Source organism: Eptatretus burgeri, chromosome 1 (genome assembly GCF_056783735.1).
Source record: "Eptatretus burgeri isolate ZD-2024b chromosome 1, Ebu_testis_v1, whole genome shotgun sequence".
NCBI lineage: Eukaryota > Metazoa > Chordata > Myxini > Myxiniformes > Myxinidae > Eptatretus > Eptatretus burgeri.
The window spans coordinates 57,193,578-57,210,602 of record NC_140961.1 but is presented as its reverse complement, the minus strand read 5'-3'; the positions used below and the strand labels follow the sequence as shown (position 1 = coordinate 57,210,602).

The 17,025-nt window shown below is 41.5% G+C and overlaps 1 pseudogene; it reads right to left on the bottom strand.

Moving 5' to 3' along the window:
- Window positions 1–319: 319 nt before the first annotated feature.
- Window positions 320–6,511, bottom strand: LOC147034546 (uncharacterized; annotated as a pseudogene).
- Window positions 6,512–17,025: the final 10,514 nt, after the last annotated feature.

The window sequence follows — 17,025 nt, the reverse complement described above, 5'->3', positions numbered from 1 at the left end:
GGAAGCCACCCAAGCATAGGACAATCCCTTTCAGATCACTTTCCATAGGCTCCGAGTTGATGACCATGAGGCCCTTCCACCAGAGGGGCTGATCAAAGGTGATAACTGGAGTGACACCATGGCGTCGTGCATGTTCACTGACAAACATCAGGATCGAGTATATGCATGTGCTGTCACTCGAGTTCATGTCTATCATGGGCAGAAACATGATAGCCGCCTTGCCAGGGTGGTCACCCTTGTGTATGAATTGCATCATTCCTGACCATGCAGGTCTGGGGGACCCAAACAAGAGGGATGTCTTCCACAGACATCAAGATTTTCAGAGCAGTTCTGGGCTTTTAGGTTGACATGTTTCTGGTATGTCACTGCTGTCATCCCGTGACTTTCTTCCGTATCTGCACCGTATCTGCACCCCACCCTTCCAACCATTGTGCACCCTTCCAACCATTGTGACATCACGAGATGTCACCTTAGCCCTGGGTATTGGCTGGCCTGATCTGGTTCCAGGGGTGACGGTGGCAATCATCCCCATGCCAAGGAATGTGCCATGGCCATCCAGTGTGTGAATGTTATGGTCCACATTGTCAGCTGCACACTGCACAAACTCTGTTGTCAGGTGAGGGATGTCTGTTCCATGTGACTGAGCAGCAATTCGTTCAAACTGATGCACCTCTTCATATGAACAGCAGAACTCATGATGATGAAGGGAGTCAATGAGAAATCGTGATGCGAAGTGGTGATATAGCTGCACACCCAACCCAACCTGCAGTGGTGCCAGTCAGACTCTGGGTCTAGTTGCCTGCACTATAGCTTGCCCAATTGAAGCCACTTTAACATCATCTTTCTTTCCCACAAACAGTCCTTCAAGCAGTACCAGCAGAGTATCTGGTAAGTATTTAATGCCAGCCTCTTACGATTGCAGGTCATCACCACATGGGTAGACTTCATGGGATGTTTCAATGGTTTTAATGTCTTCTTTGATGAGTTTGGCAGCGGCCTGTACAAGATTGATTTTTCTCTTCAGTAGTGTCTTTTTTCATGCTGCTGGTTGTTGTAATGTTCTTGAAGCACTGCCCTTGCTGTTGTCCTGAAGGTGACCACGTTCAGCTTGCTATTGATCGCAGTTTGGATTATCCTGTCACCAAAGTGTTCCCACAGCCTCACCTTCATGTGGGTGTAGCTGTATGCTTCGTGGTTAGTGCCTGCCAGTTTCTGTGTCATGAGGTCAATGAGATCATTGATGGTGATCTGCTCATCATCATTTTCCTCAAGATATCTTGCCACTTGCAAGAATGCTGCTGTCTTCTCATCGCCTCGAGGCCGTCCAAGCTTTGTCCTCTTGGAGTCTTCGGTGTCCGTCATCTGAGCTATTGGTATCTGTTTATTTGTGCGAAAGTTAACACTGCATGTCTGGTGGTAAACTGCATCTGCTGCGTGCAAGTCATGCACATGCAGAATCCATGCCTTCACAGCATCTGACCAAACATCGGCTCGTTCGCGGCATATTGTCAGGAGCGTGTCCTTCAATTCAATTGTCTTTACTTGAAGCACATCCTGCGTCTTCCGCTTCCTCCCAAACTTGGCTGGTCTACCACAGAAAAGGCAATCAGTGTTGAAAGAAAACCCCTCCTCAGATGACCTAAGTACATGTCTATCACTGCTTGTACTGGCCTTTGACTCTTCTTTCCTGGTGTCCTTGGCTATCTGATGTGGGTTGCAGTATATGCGCCAGCAGTCTTTGTGCACCCTTTCCCCAGGTACAGTGTGAATGCTGTCTTTCCTTGCGCTGCTGGCCTGGTTGATGGCTGAACACCCCTTTTCTGTTAGAGTTGAAGCTGATGGGCCTCCTCCATCCTATTTGCAGATGGCACACCATTCAGGTCCCTCCATGCCTGAAAATAAAATTCCAGAATTAGTATAATTGTTTTAAAGTTTGAACTGACTGTGTTATATTAACAAATAAACATAGCTATGGTATTTAAAATCAGAATTTGTCTTAATCCTATTAATGTATTAGCTATAGCCAGGCGTTTATCCTTTGTTTGGACCGAATACGCACAAAGTGCACATATTTCAAATTAAGGGGGTAGGGGTAGGCAAATGGAAATAAATTCAATAAAAATTAATATTGTGTGTTAATTATTTCACCAGAGGATAGTACTAATGTCCCTGTATCTGGAAATATATAGTATGTATGCCTGGGGATACATATGTTCTTATATGAACAAACTTTCTTAAGTCAAAATATTTTTAGGGAAAAAATATTGACATTTTTGGACAAAAAAGCTATAATTTTTAGGTCATCTCTACCGAGATGACCTAATAAAGCCGGACCAAATGTTCGTCTGTCCGTACGTCCGTCCGTCCGTCAATAATTTTTCTTTCCGATCTTGATGAAACTTAGTATGTAGGTAGAGGACAATGAGTGTTGCACAACAATATAACCTTTTTCTGGGTTCAATGTCAGGGTCAAGGTCACGAGGTCACGTAAGTTATAAAAATCGCCATTTTCAAAACCTATCTCGTCTGCCATTCTACAAGATATTCGGCAACTGTTTATTGATTATGATAGTAAAAAATATTATCTTGCATATAACAGACAGATTTTTGAATTTCCGTCCCGTTTGGCTGCCACGTAACCTGGAAGATGGCCAAAAACACCTCCCGGTACAAAGAAAACTTTTTACTTCCGATCTTGATGAAATTTTGTATGTCGGTAGAGGTCGATACCCAACGACATATTTTTTTCCCGGATTCGAGGTCAGGGTCAAGGTCACAAGGTCACGAAAGTTGTGAAAGTCGCCATTTTCAAAACCTATCTAGTCTGTCATTTTAGGAGATATCTGGCAACGGTTCATCGATTATGACAGTAAAAAACATTATAGAGATGACCGTCACCCCCACACGGGGGTAATGTTTTATTTTACCCTCAATACATTTCACTTTTTTATAATTATCCTTGTATATCAATGTATTGACCATAACTAGAAACAATTAGAATGCAGAAAAACATATATTTACATATTAAAATATCAATCTTTACAATTTTCTCATTTTCCCGGAAGTCGGGTGGCGGCCATATTGGATTTCCATGATTTCAGGACTTTCCCCCCAGAGGATCCCTTAGGACTTTTTTTCTGTCACTGAGGACATATTCAGGAACCAAAATCTGTTGAGTTTGCTTTTGTTGCAATTTGTGGTAGGTTGACCAAATATTTCCGCTAAAATGCCTGTACTATTATACTTATAACCATAAGGGATACTCTTGATTCCATTTTCTAAAATATATTTTTTATCATCAAAAGCTCCTTATGCTTTCTTATTTATCTCTTCTGTGTATAATTGATGTTTATAACTTCTTATTGTATTCATTTTTCTGTACTCTTCCTTCTTTAAGGTTAAACAGTTGTAATAATGTTTAAAGTTTATTGTTTCCTTGATTATATTTTTCTTTATTCCCTTTAGCTTCTTATCACACCTTTCAATGTTATTATTATCAATATATGTAAAAGCATAAGACTTTGCTCTCAATCCGATAAATTCACTCATGACCTTCCCACCCAATTCATCCTTAAACTTACCAATAACCTTTTTATTCTTTGATGAAAACAACACATTACCTGACTTATAATTACTTGCATCATATATATTAATATTATCAATCATATCCTCATATACATCACTTGTCTTAATTTCTAATATAAAACTATCTGTATCCATATATAACAATGGCACATGATCCTTATACTTTGATTTTAAATTATTATAGTAATAGTCATTCATTAACGGCTTTGACAAGTCAAGAATTGATGTTCCAATATAAATAGGTTTATCCATCTCAACACTCTTTTTTTTTCAAATGAAAAGCACAAACGTTCTCTGAAAAACACCTCTGCTCGCTCAAAACTTGGTCTATTAATTAACTTTGAAGCCTGTTTCCAAGATGTAGCCACTCTTATGTTTTGTCGATTCCCAACATTTTCCATAGTCTTTCCAAATACAGCATTATTCATTAATTTATAAAAGTCCTTCTCAAATCTGTTTTTGCTTCTGTTCTCCTTTTTGTATTAAAATCAATATACTTCTTTAACCAATGACTTTGTTTAAATTTCAAAATCCTATGAATTTTCCTCACTCTCAACCCAGCAGATAAATATTGTCTCAAGTTCCTTTGATGCAAAACATAACTTTCTTTATCATTTAATGTAGTAAGTAGTTTTTCTGAAGATTTACCTTTTATATTAAATGACTGTTTGTAATCACTTAACCATTCTGTTCTTGGACTTTCTTTATCAGGGGCATAAGGTAGGTCTTTATGTTTGTTTTGAAAACAAAACATTGAAAACATATGCACGTCATTGATTTTCAGATGTTTTCGAAATCAGATCGAAATCAGATTTTCGAAATCAGATCCAAGATGGCCGACTAGCGGCCATTTTAGTGAAAAATAACCTCAGTGTCGGACACATCCTCAACAATTTCTCAGACATGCATTTACCGATGTTGTTAAAACTTGGGAGACAGATAACGAATGATGGCTTACATAAGCAAGTCATTTTTTTCGATATCAGATCCAAGATGGCCGACTGCCAACCATTTTGTTACTGAAACGTGTCCCCAACCATTTCTCTGACGCGCATGGTCCGATTTTGCTCAAACTTGGCAAAATTACAGCACACAATGGCATGCACTTGCATCTAACTTTATTTTGTGATGTGATCGAAGGTTGACTGGTATACTAGCAGCCATTTTAGTTGGAAAAAACCCAATGTTGAACACATCCTAAACCATGTCTCGGACATGCTTTAACGGATGTTGTTCAAACTTGGCACCCCAATAATGATTGACATCTTAAATAAGTACATCATTTCTTTTCGAGATAATATCCAAGATGGCCGACTGGTGGCCATTTTGTCCCTTAAATGTGTCCCCAACCATTTCTCAGACATGCATGGTCCGGTTTTGTTCAAACTTGGCGAAAGCACAGCACATGATGGCATGCACGTGCCCCCTCACTTTATTTTGCAATCTAATCAAAGATGGCAGACTGGTAGACTGGTGGCAATTTTAGTTGTGCTTAAATATGAGCTAGCCCTTTAACCCCATACAGCAAAATTACTGAAATAAAGGGGGCTGACATTTTATGTCTTTCTTACTTGTTATTATTAATCATTGCTAATGAGCCACTGCACTATATGGGGTTATAAAATGGATATTTTGGTGACACCGTGGTGCAGAAATGTCATTTTCTGTCATTAAATAATCTTGTTTTATTAATAACATACTAAGATCACCAAGCCCGTCTACCTTTCTTGATTACCATGAAGAGCACAATCAGATGAGGTGTATGAAAATTATCAAAGCAAAGAAAAATGAAACTATGTTGTGCTTATATGTCTGTTAACCCATGTCTAGTCTGGTGTTGGCTTAGCAGTTAAGGTAGCTGGTTTGTGAGCTTAGGGTCCCAAGCTTACCCTTTTTACGATTGAATTAACACCAGGGGGGTTGACTCAGCCTGGCATCCTTCCGAGGTCAACAAAATGAGCACCAGTGTACTGGTAATAGGAGCACTGCATCAGTGGCATCGCCCCACCATAACCAATGATGCAATCAGCAGCCATAAGGCTGCACGAGAGAGAGAGAGAGAGAGAGAGAGAGAGAGAGAGAGAGAGAGAGAGAGAAAGAGAGAGAGAGAGAGAGAGAGAGAGAGAGAGAAGAGGAAGAGGAAGAGAAAGAGAAAGAGAAAGAGAAAGAGAAAGAGAAAGAGAAAGAGAAAGAGAAAGAGGAAGAGGAAGAGGAAGAGGAAGAGGAAGAGGAAGAGGAAGAGGAAGAGGAAGAGGAAGAGGAAGAGGAAGAGGAAGAGGAAGAAGAAGCAGCACAGCCACGTACTCAGCCAATCATTCTACCCGCATCCTTGTGCCACATATGAAAGAGGAGGAGGGATCTCATGTTTAAGTGTCAGTCTAAATCATGAGCGGAAACTCTAAATTTCGATGGATCAATCCATTATGTTCATCAACCAGAAAAAATATTACTGTGGCATGGTTGGCACAGAACAGAAGTACAACGTTCTTAAAAGTATTCGATAGATCAGTGAAACATGTCAAACAATGTCACTATGGCATTGAATATCAAGTGCAATCCTCATAAGATATCTTAGTTAATTCTGTTTAGAACCTCATGCCTCACCATTGTCATAGTCATGGTTCCAATCAGGTCTCACTGGAGGCCAGGGTATCATTTCTGCGAACACTCGCCCTCACACACATACATGGCTGTGCATTCAAGTGCAGCCTTTACTGCACTTGCAGCAATTCACACAACCATCCTTGTACTTGCAGGACACAAGCTCGCAGCAAGTCTGGGCCACAGCGGGTAGTGTGGTCCAGTGTGGCTTAAACAGACCATCACTGGTGTTGCTCCACCCCAGCTGGTGTGTGGATGCAGCTCTGGTCCAGGTGGCAGTGTCTGGCCCACACATGGCCTCCCTGGTATGCCACTCTCTTGACATGCTCCTACAAAGCTGCCTTAGTTAATGGGATTAGGTGCACATTGTTGAACTACTTATACTACTTCTACTACTTCTACTACTATTACTATTACTACTACTACTGCTACTACTACTACTACTACTACTACTACGCTACTGTGGTGGAAAACTTGAAGCCTTTCTCAAGTAACTCCAGTCAAAACACAGGTTGAATAATTCATTTAATACATGATCATGGTGAAAGACAATCAATGCAACATGATTGCTTTCTGGGTTGATGTTCCAGACTGAGTTTCTTATATAGGGAACAGAAATGGGAGGGTGATCCGATCCTCTCACATGTAAGAGAATTGACCAATCACATTCTGATAAGAGACAAACAGAGAATGTTTTCAACGACATGATCATGACTCTTTGTTTCAAATGCAACTTCCTGTAGTATGTCCCCGAGCACTTTCAAGCTTTATCAGATATTTGCATTGCTTTGCTGTCCTCCCCCTTCACGACCATTGCATAATGCATACTTCATTACCTTCGCAAACTTTGTTGCGAAGGTTATGTTTTGATCGCTGTGCATTTATTTATTTATTTATTTATTTGTGAATATGTGTGTTTGTTTGTTATTCGCATAACTCCAAAAGTATTGAAATGAATCGCAGCAAATTTCGTGGGATGGTTGGTTATTATCCGAGGACCATTTGATTAGATTTTGGGAGCGATCGGGTCAAAAGTCAAGGTCAAGGTCATGAAAAGGTCAAAATCGTCTTTTTACCATAGCGCGGTCAATTTCTATCCAATTTGCATGCAACTAATGCCAAAATGTTCAGAATTCAATGCCCCATCTTGTGATATGTGACATGACACAATGATGTAATAACCCTTATTAGCGGTTGGGAGTCAAAGGTCGGGGGGGGCAGGGTCACGACATTGCAAAATGTGTGGTTTTAGTCATAACACGGTCAATTCTTATCCGATTTGCATGAAACCAACACCAAAATGTTGACTGTTCTGTTCCCCACACTGTAATACCAATTACAAAATTAAGAGTACAAAGGTCAAGGTCGAGGTCATGAAAAGGTCAAAATCGTCATTTTGCCATAGTGCGGTCGATTTTTATCCAATTTGCATGCAAACAATGCCAAAATGTTGTGAATTCAATGCCCAATCTTGTGATATACGATATGACACAGGAAATTTAATGTTTTTAAGCCATCATAACACATATGAGATGGCAGATGTGGTATGGGATTAAATACCCTCACAATCAACGGTTTCTGGGGGGGGGGGCGGCAAAATGTAGCATTGGCGAAGGTATGCACTCTACTGAGTGCCCATTCTAGTTTCAACATAACAATGCCATGTATTTATGTGATTCCTAGACATTTACTACACATGTACTTTACTACACATCACTACACATTTACTACACATCGAGTTTTGAGATACTCGGAGCCGTTGGGATTACGGATTTCTTGGGTCAAAACAAAGATCCAGGCTTTCGGTGACATCTTGGATGCTGCTGTCCTGTCTGTGTCTGTTTGTGGTGAGGATGTTGAGGTCGTGGATAGATTCACTTACCTTGGCAGTGATATTCATGTCTCCGCAGGTTGTGAGCCGGAGGTCAATAGACGTCTGGGTCGGGCCTGGGGAGTCATGGATTCACTGGATCATGGGGTGTGGCGCTGCCGGTACCTGTGCGGGAGGACGAAAGTCCGAGTCTTCAGGTCCTTGGTACTTCCAGTCTTGCTCTATGGGTGCGAGACTTGGACTTTGACCAAGGATCTGAGACGGAGACTTAATTCCTTTGGTACCAGGTCTCTTCGGAGAATCCTTGGCTATCGCTGGTCGGATTTTGTGTCCAACGAGCGGTTGCTGAGAGAGACTCGGATGAGATTTGTTACCTGCATAGTCCGTGAGCGTCAGCTGCGGCTGTATGGACATGTGGCTCGTTTTCCTGACGCTGATCCTGCTCACCAGATTCTCTCAGCGAGGGAGTCTCATGAGTGGAGGAGGCCAGTGGGCCGACCACGTGCCTCATGGTTGCAGCAGGTTGACCATCATCTCAAGGAGATGGGGATGGGCCTGGCATCTGCCTGGGGGATGGCCAGACGGAGGCCCCCGGAGTACCGGCGGAAAGTGGACGCAGCGACGCGCTGTTCTGGCACATGCTCCCATACCTGACCTGACCTGACTACACAGCAAATTTCTTACTCATTCATTAGAATTGAGCATTCCTGTGTCTCACTGGTTCCCGACTCACTGGCGCCTGATCAAAGGCAGCTTTATTTAACTTAAGTTAACTTACCAAGCAAGTGGAATAAAGAAAATATTATATTGTTACACAGTTAAATAACACACCATATCTATTCATTATAAAACAACCATCAGGATGCAATGATCCATTATGAAGTATCAGAGCAGCAAACATAAGAGAGAGGTACACATTATTTCATTTAACTAAGCATGGCCTAATAATCAGATCTTTCACCAGGCCCAGATGTGCTTGGGCCAGGACAGGGATTATACATTCGTAATTATTATTGCCATATGGTTTGAAAGTCATCTGGTTTGAAATGTTCACTTTGAGCGGTACAGTGGTGGTGTTGAGCATTTACTAGTGGATTTAGGAGAGCACTTTCTCAACATTGAGAAAGGCAAACAATATATCAATCAATGATCCTACGTTTTTAAAAGATATGTTAGAGTTATATGGAACGAAAAAGACCACAGTATATTTAAACAGAGAATCTATTGCGCTCACTCCTGGCCTGTCAGGCAAACATTGCAACGAGTAAAACCAAGAAACTCACAAACTGTATGCAGTCCACTCTGCAAATGTAATGAATTCTGACTTTCTCATTGTCAGAGACCTAGTAAGCATGTTTTATGCTGCAGGCATTTTAAATCTTCAACTCAACATTGTGCCAGTGCCTTTACCCATGATGCTTTCTGGCGAACCATTCCTTTTATGGTGACAAAGTGACTTTAGCCAATGCTTTACAACAGATTTCATTCCTCCATATTGTTTAAAAGCATTTAAAAGCAAATAAAGAGAAATGAGTACATAATTTGTGGACGAGTGCTTATCCCAATATGAAAAAAATTTGTTTCAGCATGATCAACACAGAAACAAACCGGTAGGTGACATGGGTGGTCGCTATATAATTGCATACTAGTCATACAGTTTTTGACGGATCAGGCTGAAATTTTTTGACAAAGAGGTTGATGATAGTGCGCATAAAAGTCTGGAAGCCGATTTTTGATTTTCGAAAAGAAATATTTTTCGGATTTTTTTCAAAAATTTCAAAGATACGTTGCGAGGCAACGGTGATGTCCATAGTAACGGTGCTCAAAAGCATTCAACTAGATCCTGATATGAACCTACCAGTCAAGTTTCATCAAAATCGGTTGACTCCTCTGGCCTCCAGAGCTGTCCCTTACATACAAACAAACAGACAGACTTACAGACAGACTGAAAACCTGAGAATAACGGTCATCTAGCGACCACCCAACACCAATGCTTTTGAGATAGTCATGTGATCCACAGACCTTTCTGTCACCAGATATGTCCATGGATTTTTAATGTAGCACATTTCACAAGATGGGATTATTTTACTTCTACAATACTACTACCATCACTGCCACTGCTGTTACCATATCTTCATAGTGACACGAAACAATCAATGCAGTGCCGGTGGTGTGGAACCAAGCTTTTAATTTTATTTGCCTAACAAGACTAACAAGGATAATTAGCCTAATGACTCGACCAAAATCAAGCAGGAATCTGTTCTCTACCATGTTTATAGGTGTCTCATTTTGCATTTAGGGTAATTAGCCTTTATTTCCACCATCTTATCCTCTACTCAGGGTTCAGCAGGTCTGTGAAGTCATTGCAACCAATGGCAGACATTTCATAAGATGGTTGCCATGGTCATCAGATACCAAATCTGCAATGCCCCAATATCCACATTTGTTCATAATATATTATTCTTTCTCCGTGGCATATTTGATGCTTTGATCAAGAAACACACAAATGATGTGAATATTTCACCAATGGAGCCCCAATACCACCAATATGGTACCATTCTATTCTCCTTCACCATGCCTTTCCATTAGCCTTGATATATAATTACAAAAAAGGTTTTCCATTGCCTATGTTTAGAAATGCTAAGTATACAAAGATAATGGACGACATAAAACATGTTGTTTTAATTATTTTATTATTGCGAATCAAAATATTATTGGACTTCATAAAGGCCGACAAAACAAATAACTATTGCAAAAGTCTACAAAGTGTGGATGTAAGATCTCCATGCTATGATTCAGTAGAATAAATTACATGTAAAATCGTGTAATGCTGTACAAGGTTTCTGGAAGAGAGATGGACGAAATAGTGTTGGAATCCATTTGTGGTGTGTGTCAGAGCTTATTAAGGGATAATGAAGGAGATTGTAATTCACGAGCCAAGAAAGGCTAGGATGAAGTATACAGCACTAAATAATTATTGCTGCACGAGTTTGTGAGCCAAAGGCAAGCTGCTACAGCTGGCTCCTTAAACCTCAAAAAGGCTCTCAATTCTCATGGACAACTTTGAGATGTAACACGGAATCTCCTGTGGCACACTGTCACTTCCAGCTTGCTGCGGAGAGCTTTAGAATACACTCTGCCTATATGAGAGGTTACCATCTGTTTCTTTCCAAGTGCTTTCTGTCATACTTGTTTTGAGATTTAAAGATGTGGTTTCTTTGCTATTTATTGGTGTTTATACTTTTTATTGTATTATATATTTTGTAGTGATGCTTACCTTACACCTGAAGTCAATAGGCATCACACATTGTTCTTTATATCTTGTAGCAGCTGCTTAAGTTTGAATATCAATCAAGGAAATTGTCATTCCCACTAAAAACCCAAATACAGAAAAATTAAGTCCCCTTTTCACCATAAATGCTCCAACATAGAAACACCTGATGAAGTACAAAATTTTCGATTGTACAATATCGTAGCATTATCAATAATGGTTTTCGTAAATAATCTTGATGATTGTCTGTTATATTGAGCATTTGTGTGTAAATGCACAATGACAAGAGGTGTGACAATGAGAATGAGAAAAGGTGTTGTCAGTTAAGATGATTTGAAAAAGCGAATGATTCAACTGATTCAAAAAATGTACTTTCCCTCTTCTTGTAAAAGGCCTGCCTGAGTGCACTGCAATTCTGACAAACGTTCACATTACCCACAGGATAATTACACACACACACACACACACACACACACACACACACACACACACACACACACACACACACACACACACACACACACACACACACACACACACGCCTGTGGGGCAGTTGCATAACAGGTGTGAGTAAACTTAAACATACAGTTTAACATGTGAAAAAACAGCAGCACCACTTACTATTTTCACTTGATACTCATCATAGAATGCGGCACATAAACTCAGTGTACAAAACATAAGGAACACCTTCCTAATATTGAGTTCAACTAGCTCTTTTGCCCTCAGAACAGCCTCAATTTTTCAGAGCATGGACTCTACAAGGTGTCAAAAGTGTTCCACAGGGATGTTGGCCCTTGTTGACTGTTGACTGTAAAGTTGGCTGGTAGTGGATCTCTAATCTGAGTAGCTCATTACATCTCATCCCACAGATGCTCAGTTGGATTGAGATCTGCTGATTGGGCAAGCCACTGCGGTAAGCTGAATTCACTGTCATGTTCATGGAACCATTCCTGGACAATCCTAGCCTTGTGACATCGGGCATTATCCTGCTGAAGAAATCCATTCGCAGATGTATACACTGCTGCCATGAAGGGATGCATCTCATTGGCAATGATGTTCAGATATCCTATGGCATTCAAACATTGCTCCGCTTTTATCAAGGGGCCCAATGTGTGCCATGAAAACCCACCCCACACCATCACACCACCTCCACCAGCCTGCAATGTTGACACACGGTATGATGCATGTACTCATGTGGTTTTCTCCATAGCCAAGTCCTCCGATCAGTGTGAAACAACAGGAACCGGGATTCATCAGACCAGGAAATGTTTTTCCAATCGTCCAGTGTCAGTGTTTTCGTACCTTAAACCACTGCAACCGCAGGTTGTTTGTTGCTAAAAGAAGTGAAACTCTGTATGGTCGTCGGCGACCATACCCCACTCATGTCAAGGTACCACGAGCTGTTCATTCTTTTATCGGTCTGTCAGCACCAATAGTGGACTGGACTGTCATTTGACTAACTGCAGCCCATCTGTTGCTCTGCACAATTTGTGTCAGCCTACTTTGGCCTATTTCATCAAAATGCGTTTTGCCTTTTAATAACATAAATATCAATACAATTTTCTTGTCGTTTTTTTGCAACCAAGTCTTAACCCATCTTTGCAACTACAAAAAATGAAACTAGCTATTAAATTCGAGTTATGATAAAGCCATGAGAGTGTCAGAAAGCCTGAGCCTTCGAGAAGAGGTCTGTCAGAGAGTGTGCTAGCACTCTCTATGTAGTGAAGGTGTGGAAAAAAAAAAACAAGAAAAAAATGTTACATACAAAACTAAAGTTGGAGTATCATCTTTAAAAAGTCACTTTGGCTACATTTGAGAGCCTACCTGGTCTGTTGAGCTGATTGTCTTGGCAAGGATCATTTTTCAGTACTCCAGACCATGGCAAAAGCAAAATAAATCAAACTAGAAAGCATCTGAAAATGCAAAGTCCGTCCACTTTGAATTCGGACTTCTTCTTCTTCCATATACTAAACGGTACCTTTGACCATTTGACCAAAATCTTAATTTGTCTTCTTCATATTCTCATCATAAATATTTGTTGAAAATGTGCTGAAAAAGGTCAAATGGTTAAAAAGTTATGGCCTACAAAAGCTCAAATGATAATTAAAATTTCAGGTGAATTGGAAGAAATTTAATGATTTTACGTGTTGCTGACCTTTGCCTTTTTGACCAAATTATGAATTTGTCTTCTCCTTATTCTCATTATAAAGCATTGTTGAAAATTTGATGACAAACGCTCAAATGGTAAAAAAAAGAAAAGGTTACAGCCCAGACAGACACACAGACAGACAAACACATACAGGCACACAGAAGTGATTTCAAAACCCCATATCCCAACGCACGGCAGACAGGCTGAAAACTGAGATTGGTCAAAACCGGAAAATCTTCTTATCGTTCACCATCATCATCATCATCATCATCATCATCATCATCATCATCATCATCATCATCATCACCACCATCACCATCATCATCATCTTAATAATCTTTGGACGGTGTATTTCGGAGTTGCCTCACTCAATGACAGTAATTCTGGTACCATCCCACAAAGTTTTACCATACTTCGTGCAGCATCATTTGCAATCATCCTTTGTCAGATCAGGTCAGACGAGATTTGTAAATTGCTACAGGTTCGATGTAAACCTGTACTAACCTGTTCCATGGTCGGGTTGTGGTGACTAAACCGACTCCCCCACCAAGTTTCTTGGTGAGGAGAGTGAATGATATGGACACACAGCAGGATGAAGAACAAAACCTGTGAAGGGTGGAGGAGCTCCTTGTGCGCCAACAGCCATCCATAGTGCCTGACTGTGTCTGCGGATGTCCTCATACAGTAGGGTTACTTCTTATTAGGAGGTTGATGGCAGGATTTTTCACTCCAGCCACCTTAAAACCCTTCATTCCACAAAACATTCCAAAAGCAGAAAAAAATCTGAAAACCCACTCCGTGGGAGTACCTCCTCTGCAGCTTTCCTTCACAGGGCAGCTCACCGGATGATGGGATTGGGGCAAAGCCTCCTTGACCCCCAATCTTTAATGATAGGAGGGAAACCATGGGGTAACATTCCCAGGTCAGATTGCGGGAGAGTGTGTTAGGGTGGTGCTGAGGTGTGGTCTACCAGACCAGTTGTGTTGTGCCTTGTGTACCAGTTGTGGAGTGCCTTGAAGACCACAGTCCTTGATGTTGCCGGTGGATGTCTTGGAACTTGGAGCAGGGCAAAGAAGAATTTTTTTTTCACTCAAGGGACACTGAATACCATTGACCAGAGTCACAGAGCCAGGCTGAATGGCAGAGCTGAGCTGTTCAAGAGGCTGAGGCGAAAACTATACATGCGCTAAGGGTGGACAAGGAGGCCTATGTGCGAAGAATCTGTGAAGGGGTAGAGCATCACCTGTGGTCAAGAGATTGTCGTCCTGCTTACAGGGGAATTTGCGCATTGTGTTCATCCCAGCCCATCCCATGGTGTACTACAGTTCGAGCAGAGGGTGGTGTGCTCTTGACAGAGGAGTCCGAAGTGAAGGCCCGCTGGGCCGGTTACTTTGAGAGGTTGTACCAGGCTGATCCACAAGCTGACGAGTTGGAAGTCAGGGGTGTTACAATCCCGATTGCTGACCCTCCAATCAACTGTGGTCCACCTTCATTTTTGGAAACACAGGCTGTGATGAACTGGGTGAAATGGTGTAAAGCTCCAGGGATCTATGGCATTCATGGTGAACTTCTCAAGGCTGATGGAAATGCTGTACTCCTGTCATTGCAGGTCTTTGCTCTGCCTGCAACACCATCCCAAATGACTGGAGGATGGGACTTGTTGTCCCTCTCTGGAAAGGGAAGGGTGATCGTCAAGACTACAACAACTACCATTGTGGTGACAGCAATGTCTTTGCTCGGATTATTCTCGATAGGGTTCGCCACCACCTGCTTGAGCACCAGCTTCCAGAGCAGTCAGGCTTTACACCAAAGAGGTCACCGATTGTCCGTATCCTTGCTCTTCGGCTCCTCACTGAATGCAGACAAGAGTTTCAGCAGGGGCTGCTTGCAGCCGATGTTGATCTCTGTGAAGCATTTGATTCAATGAATTGGGATGCCCTCTGGAGGATTCTTGGTCTTCGAGGAGTGCCACCAAAACTGATCGATTTGATGTCTGAACTATACTCTGGTGCTGAGAGTGCTGTGAGATGTGGTGGTACCACCTCTGAATTATTTCCAGTTGTTACTGGAGTTTGTCAGGGGTGTGTCCTGGCCCCAATACTTTTCAGCACTTGTATGGACTGGATTCTGGGGAAGTTATCAGAGAGATCAAGCTGCAGTGCATCATTTGGGAATGTCAAGATCTCTGACCTTGATTTCGGAGATGATGCAGTCATCTTTGCGGAGACTCTGGATATCCTTTTGGGGGCCCTCGAGGTGCTGAATCAGTAGTCGGAGCCGCTGGGATTATGAGTTTCCTGGGTCAAAATTAAGATCCAGGCTTTCAATGACATCTCCGATGCTGCTATCCTTGTCTGTACCTGTTTCTGGTTCGTGCTTCCAGTCTTACTCTGTGGATGTGAGACTTGGACTCTGACCAGGGATCTGAGATGACGAAATAATTCCTTTGGTCCCAGGTCTCTTTGGAGAATCCATGGCTGTCGCTGGTCATACTTCGTGTCCAATGAGCTGTTTCTGAGAGACACTCAATTGAGATTTGTTACGTGCATAGTCCGTGAGTTTCAGCTGCGGCTGTATGGACATGTGGATCGTTTTCCTGATGCTGATCCTGTTCACCAGATTGTGTCAGCGAGGGAGCCTCATGAGTGGAGGAGGCCAATGGGCCAACCATGTGCCTCATGGTTGCAGCAGATTGATCAGCATCTCAAGGAGATGGGGATGGGCCGGCCATCTGCCTGGGGGATGGCCAGACGGAGGCCCCTGGAGTACCGGCGGAAAGTGGATGCAGCGACGTGCTGCTCCGGCGTATGCTCCCATACCTGACCTGACCTGACCTGATTTGAAATCATAATTTTAATGGCTTGAAGGGATTCCACGAAAAGCATGTAAAACTGCATTCCTTTGTAAAGGAACAGGAATGGAACAGAGGGGTGGACAGGATTACAACTGTCAAACAGCCTGATCAGGGTGGGGCTGCATGATAAACTTGCCCTCGGGCCAATATATGGGTAGAGTTTGGAGTGGAATATTATCAGGAAGTCTGTGACGGAAAATACCATTTAGAATGTTAGATTTTTCTATAAAGTATGTACAGTACCATTACAATGTGAGCACATCTATAAAAATTGTTCTTCAACATTTGTAAATCAGTTGTAGAGCATATATATATATATATATATATATATATATATATATATATATATATATATATATATATATATATATATATATATATATATATATATATTTTGAATAAACAAGAAATAAAAACATTTTTTTAACGCAAAAGGATGTAGGGACGTTACATCAAAAAGTATGTAAACAAGATTGATGGAACCATTATTCAAAGAAAGATGTAAGGATCGTTTCACATGATCATCTCTTGTGACCATCCCTACCTTGTTTGCATTCTTTTATAAGTTACATCCCTGCATCCTTTTACATGAAAAAAAACAGTTTTTTTTACTTGTGAAACCTCAGACCGATACGGAGTACAGAAATATGGCAACCATATGTGGTAAGCTTGGATGGAGTCAGGTGAACTGTCAAACCAATGGGTGTAACTTGCATGCACGCACAGACGGACAC